At 41.5% G+C, this 6880-nt stretch overlaps 1 long non-coding RNA gene across 1 annotated transcript; it reads right to left on the bottom strand.

Annotated features, from left to right (window-relative positions):
- Positions 1-253: 253 nt before the first annotated feature.
- LOC120744445 lies at positions 254-2481 on the bottom strand. The gene is made up of 2 exons (XR_005698366.1): positions 2365-2481; positions 254-1986 (listed from the first exon to the last, which is right to left on the bottom strand). It is a non-coding gene; the product is annotated as an uncharacterized LOC120744445 (long non-coding RNA).
- Positions 2482-6880: the final 4399 nt, after the last annotated feature.

The raw sequence follows: 6880 nt of genomic DNA, 5'->3' as shown, positions 1-6880 counted from the left end.
TCAGTTGAAGCGTGATCGGCAATCAGTGCAAACATACATTACAAGGAGAATATTTGTATATTCAGATATTAGTATAGCAGTGTCTATCGCAAAAATTCTTGCAGCAGAAATTTAAGTACAAAATTACAAAAAAAAATCACAAAAAACTCAAACCCAAAACACTCAATGGATGTTTCATTGATGCACCTCCAGTAGAACCAGTTCCCACAAAAATGTGTGCTCTTATTCTGACAGGAAAGGAAACGTCAGTCACATGGCGCTTTGTAATTAACACATCAAAATGAAAGTTTCTTGATTTTTTTGTTTTTACGCAGTTCTCATGTGTCATGTTGGCCACACACCTGATACAGTTCAGATAAATCTGTGGATTACAGATATGTTATTTCCTGAAACTTACATTAGACAACTATAGAGCACTTTAGAAGCTAACCTGTTTCTTTAATGGGTGTTTGGGCTGTTTGCATTTTATAGTTCAGTGATCGCGTGCTCATTAAAGGAGACGCCCATCACCCCGGCTTCAAAATAATCTCTGCCAACTTTAACAAGACATTAGCTTAAGTGTCACAGAATCGATAAATATAAAGTAGTCAGAATAATCAGTCATGTGTTTTTTTGAACTGATGAAACTCAAAAAGCCACTCAGCACCAGGTTAAATCGTGCTGATGTCGGTTACTGAAGGTGTCACGTGACCAGTGGAAGGCAGTTGACTTCTCAGTGGCGCAGAAAAAGGGCCTGTTTAAGCTTGTGGTTTATGAAATATACCCCACCACCACCATCTAAGACCAAATACAATCTGTCTGAACAGCAACACCCAGGGAACTGTGCTGTCCCCTTTCCTCTTCACCATCTGTACAGTTCAAGTACATCACAGAAACTTGTCTCCTCCGGAAATTCTCTGATGACACGGCCATTATTGGAAGTGTGAAGATGGGATGGGAAGAGTACAGAGGACTGATCGCTTTGTGAGGTGGTGTGAGGTGAATCGCCCGCAGCTGAATTTGGCCTAAACAAAGGAGCTGGTGGTGGACTTTAGCAGAAACAGATCCCAACCCTCCCCTGTCTGCATTGGTAGGACTGATGTCGAAATAATCGCATCATACAAATATCTGGGAGTTCAACTGGATCACAAGCTGGAGTGGTCTGCCAAAACGGACGCTGCCTACAAAAAGTGTTTGAGTTGGCTTTACTTTCTATGAAGGCTCAGATCCTTCAATGTATGCAGCAGGCTGCTCTGTATGTTATATCTGTCTGTTGTTGTGAGCACCATCGTCTTTGCTGTGGCGTGCTGGGGTGCAGGCATCAAAGCAAAGGACGCAAACAGACTGAACAAACTCATCAAGAAGGCCGAGTCTGTTGTTGGCATGAAGCTCACTACCCTGGAGGAGGTGATCAGCGACAGAATGCTGGCAATCATGGACAATGAGTCCCACCCCCTCCACGACACACTGGACAATCTGAAGAGCTGTTTCAGCAACAGGTTCCCTCAACCTGGCTGTCTGAGGGAACGTTAGAGGAGGTTGTTCCTTCCTGCTGCTCTCAGACTCTTTCATTCATCCACTTGGTTCAGGTCCCACACACACACACACACACACACACACACACACACACACACACACACACACACACACAAAAAGAATCAATCTCTGTGGTGCCTACTGATACAGAAAAATAAAACAAGAAACAAACAAAATCGACAGCCGCAGCAGTCACAGTCTGTCAGATTACACCAGTATAAAACAAATTAAAACACTCTGATGCGTCGGGTCCTTTGCCCGCAGCCAGAAATCCACCTGGCAAAGCAGCAGCTCGGTACTCTGTAAATAAAAGGCAGGAGATGACTTACGCTGGACAGTAAAACACAGGAATATTCCTCAACTGTATTGTTTTCGTTACCTGTCCACAAGTTCGCGTCACACCCTAATAAATGTGGGTCAGTGGCGGTGAAGTCCACTACACTGTTCTCACGGGAACGCAATGTTTCCCACCTACAAGGGTGCAAATAACTGTAAACCTCGGCCACAACAACCAGAGCTTAAGTGGTACATTGTTGTGTATTTTGTATTTTGTTGTACAGTTATTTTATTTTCAACTTTAATTTATATATTTTATCTTATTCTCCCAGTTAAATTTACCCTTCATTCTAATTTGTGTTGTACAGTTATTTCATTTAACCTTAATTTATATTTTATTCCTTCCTAGTTAAATTTACCCTTTTTAATTTTTCATATTTATTTCCTATCTTATTCATAGCCTTTTCCTTTTTTGTTTTCTTTAGGTCACGAGCAGTTGTCCAAGCATTTCACTACATATCGTACTGTGTATGACTGTACGTGACAAATAAAATTTGAATTTGTGTAACCTACCGTTCTGACAGAAGTTTAGGGGGACCCGCATCAAGCTTTCATGGAAAGAAACTAAAAACACCAACTTGGACCAAGCACTCACAACTTCAGGTTTGCTGAGGAATACCTAATTGCCCACACCTGAGCTTATGAAAGGAGCAAAGACCAGCTCCGCCCACCAGGGGCGGTTCCCAGACTCAGGTCTCACCTGTCACACATAACATAGAAATACACATGGAACATGTCAGATTCATAAAGGTCATCCAGTCTACCCCTGTATCAGCACAGCAAACTGTTACTCCCTCATGGCAATTACAAACTCATGATGTGGAGCCAAAAAAGCGCCATGAATACTTTTCTGGATGTGCTCTTCATCAAACAATGTCTTGTAAAACACTGCTACCCAGTGGTGACATTAAAAGAAGTTGAAAATTCTGAGTACAGTTAGCTCTTTTAACATTAGTTCAAATTTTGTGGTTGATCACTGTGAAGTCCTATGGGCTCAAAATGTGGTCATAAATATTTTGTACTTGTAAAAAAGATTTGTGTGTGTAAAAAAGATTTGTATGTGTAAAAAGAATTTGTGTGTGCGTAAAAAAGATTTGTATGCGTAAAAAAGATTTGTGTGTGCGTAAAAAGATTTATATGTGTAAAAAAGATTTGTATGCGTAAAAAAGATTTGTATGCGTAAAAAAGATTTATATGTGTAAAAAAGATTTGTATGTGTAAAAAAGATTTGTATGCGTAAAAAAGATTTGTGTGTGCGTAAAAAAGATTTATATGTGTAAAAAAGATTTGTGTGTGGACTTAGAAAAAAAAACCCTGCAAGTTACAAGTACGAATTTTGACCCTATTTTTCTTCCTTTCATCTGATTGGTCAATGTCATGTCAATCACAAATGTAACAATCCAATCAGAGAACAGATGGGTTTGGCTGTCGGAGGGGCGCTTTTTTTGAACTGCAGGTCTTTGAAGGGAATAAATGCCCTTTTACATGCCAACCCAGCGTTTTCCTTCATCACCACGAAGGAAAACAGTCTGTGGTCGTCCGAGTTTGGTGATTTTTGTGTCACAGGTCTACGTGTTTAATACAGGGACTTCCACAGCCTTTTCAACAGCACTGCGGACGCAGGGGGGGGCAGTGTTTTGGAAATGACAGTCTTCATTACAAAGCTTTCTTCGTTATGAATTAGCATACATGTTTTTATTGAACATTTGAGGAACCAGCAAAAAAAACAAACTCTTGTAGAGGACATAAAGTCAGAGATAGAAAAGACAAGGAGCAGGTGCATCTAGTACAGGTAGAGCTGCTGCAAAAACCCACAGAGCCCAGCAGCCAGCAACAAATTCTGGATCCTTTGCTTTTAGTTAGCATTAGCAGCACATCCTGCGTCCGATGTGAAAGGACTATTATGCTGCGCACTGTGACTCACAGCAATGGTCCCGGGTCACCCCTGACTTTGTGTTAAACTAATCCTAAAGTAATAATGGTATTTCTAACCACTGATATACCACAACTTTATCCTTTCAACAGCTACTGAAAGTTAGGGGACCTAGCTGCTATCGGATATTTATATAGAGATCCTCCAGCTTCAAACTGTATCACCCTTCAAGGACCTGCAGTTCAGAAAAGTGCCCCTCCGACAGCCAAACCCATCTGTTCTCTGATTGGATTGTTACATTTGTGATTGACATGACATTGACCAATCAGATGAAAGGAAGAAAAATAGGGTCAAAATTCGCACTTGTAACTTGCAGGGTTTTTTTTTTCTAAGTCCACACACAAATCTTTTTTACGCACGCACAAATCTTTTTTACGCACACACAAATTCTTTTTTACGCACACACAAATCTTTTTTACACATACAAATCTTTTTTACACACACAAATCTTTTTTACAAGTACAAAATATTTATGACCACATTTTGAGCCCATAGAGTCCAAGCAACATGGATAGCTCTAGAATAACCTCATTACTTCTGCTCCGCTGAGTGCATGGATATCTTCATTAAAAGTGCTGCGGCGTCAAATGCGCGGCCGTGGAGAACAGGAGTTATTTACGCACAGACTCGAGTCCACCAAAGCAGAGTGGTGAGGTGAGAAGGCGGACAAAAACACAAGAAGCGTGCAAAGAAAAGAAGAGCTGAGCCGGGAAATGCGGCGCAGCAAGCTGGCGCTCTTCATCCAACAGATTGAGAAAGAAGGTGAGGTGCAGCCTCGCTCATACTTCATTGCTGACGTTCATCCATCTTTCCTTACAGCCCAAAAAACACGTGAACGAGCTGGAGGCCAAAATGGAGAACACGCTGGCCACAGTGGAAAAAGTATTCAAAGTGGAGCTGATGAAGATGCCTCCTTCTCTTCAAAACACCCTCATAGGGGATTTAATAAGCTATCGGTTTCAATCCATTTTTCGGTTTCAAACCATTTTTCAGTTTCAATCTGCTGCCACTGTTTTGCTGTCCGGGGGCGCGCTTGAGGGGGCGGGGATTCCGACCCGCATGAATTTGCATACATTATAGAGTCCTTGCTCGTGCTGACCAAGCTGCCATTTTTCTCTTTTTGCCTCTTTCAATTTTGCCGCTTTCAATAATGGCTGCATCAAGTTCAAGTGGACCCGTCTTTCTTTGCTATTTCACTCGACTGGACATAGGTGTAGTTTTTATTAGCTAAATCTGGTGAAGTTGTGGTAAAATGCCAACATTAGCCTATTCGTTGTAGCAAGCTAGCTGGCAGCTAAAATTTGCTAAATTCAGTGATGCCCCTGTCTCTTTTGTGAATAAACAAACACTTTAACTTTGAAATGGATTCTGCAGTACAGGGATTTGAGGTTCAAACTGCAAAAGTATCTACAAGGATGCCAGAGCCTTAGTCCTGATGGCCAGTGGTGATGATAACATATTAAGCAATGGCAGATTCCAGGCACATAATGGTAAGACAAGTGTGGGGTTGGAAGTAATGTCTTTATGGCAGTGTTGCAGGTCACCTGTTTTTTTTTTATACATCTTTGCTTGCCGTACTCTTTAAAACAAAATAGTTGCCTGTCTGTCAGTGTAAAAAGGGTGCTGTGCCAAGCCATTTGTAACTAAATTAATTTTAAATATGAATCACTTTTTGGCAGGTTGGAAATTGCATATTATCAGTTTTATTGTTCCTGTAAAAGTTATTCAGCAGTTCTTGGAGAGTTTTTGGGATATAATATATCACATGTAACCCTTCTGGAATATATCCAACAAGTTTGAAGCCGAAACATTGTTTCAGTGACAAGTTATAGGCCACAATCACGTTTTGGTAGCGCTAAAATGCCACGTTCTCAGGCGTTATTCTGAACAAACAAGAAAGAGTCATGGTGATACTGGCATAATAGGTCTTTATTGTTTTAACTACTATTCGACAGTCTTATAACAAATATGAACAACGAGAGAGGACATACTAAACCTGTAGGCATTAATTATTCCATCGTGATGCGTGTAGTCATTTGTGACTGCGCTACACACTGAAAGCAACCTTCTGATAAGCGTCATAATTCGGTTACAAGAAACGTTAAAGTTCCATAAAGGCATACCTTTGCCTAATAACAAAGGCATAAATGTGTTTGGTCCCCCACGTTATATCAGTTGCACAGAAGTAGCTGGCAAAGCAAGTAATCCGGGCGCTGCAGCTTTAAGAAGCTGCACGCGCTCCCGCGGACGGCAATCACTTTCTGGCAAGAGCCGAGGAGAGCCCCAGATGAGGGTTCACTCAGCAGCCGCGAGGCAGAAGCCAGGGGGGGTTGCAGTGACGTGCCCGAGAGCTCCGTCACAAACAAACAGGCACACACAGATACAAACATCCATTCCCACCCTCATGCTCTCATATACAATTACTCAGCACTCACCCAACGTGGAGACAGACATAAAGACACACAATCGCACTCCCCAAGTGTACTCTAAGCCCCAAGAAAAGTCTGTTTAAATTACCAAGACAGCCAGCGTCCCTCACATTACGCTAAATCTCCCATGTTAGTAAAGGAAACGAACAACACGCCACCGCTCTTCGTTTCGTTTCTGCGTCCAGCTTGGCCCGGTGGAATGTTGGCACTAATTAGCCCTCTGATGCATAGCCCTCTACTGTTTCCTGAGAAAACAAACCCACTTTTTTTTCTCAAATAATGCTATCAGCCACATCTCTGTCCAATAAAATGATGAGTTTAAGGTGGTGTGACTTTCATTTGGGGGGGGGGGGGATGTCTCAAGCTGCACTACATGAGACATCTCCATTAGGAGGCAAGATAAAGATCACTATTTTACATGTTTATAGTGAAATAAATGTATATAAAGATACTTGTATGTGCATGTTTATGTTAATATTTTTTCCCCAAAAATTAAAAAGTCAAGCAGTAGAGGGTCAGAGTAGCCTATAAAGAAGCACTTGAGGAGAGTAGGCAGTTCCTTTGTAAAGCCCTTTGTGATGTTCTTTTATTGGTTTTTAAATGTCTTAATGGTCTTGGGCCTTCTTATCTCTCAGATTTGCTTTTACCATATGAACCCTTGCGGACC

The sequence above is a fragment of the Simochromis diagramma genome, unplaced genomic scaffold, assembly GCF_900408965.1.
Source record: "Simochromis diagramma unplaced genomic scaffold, fSimDia1.1 OVJJ01000128.1, whole genome shotgun sequence".
Classification (NCBI taxonomy): domain Eukaryota; kingdom Metazoa; phylum Chordata; class Actinopteri; order Cichliformes; family Cichlidae; genus Simochromis; species Simochromis diagramma.
Note: the sequence above shows the minus strand (reverse complement) of the source record. Positions and strands in the feature narration are given on the sequence as shown.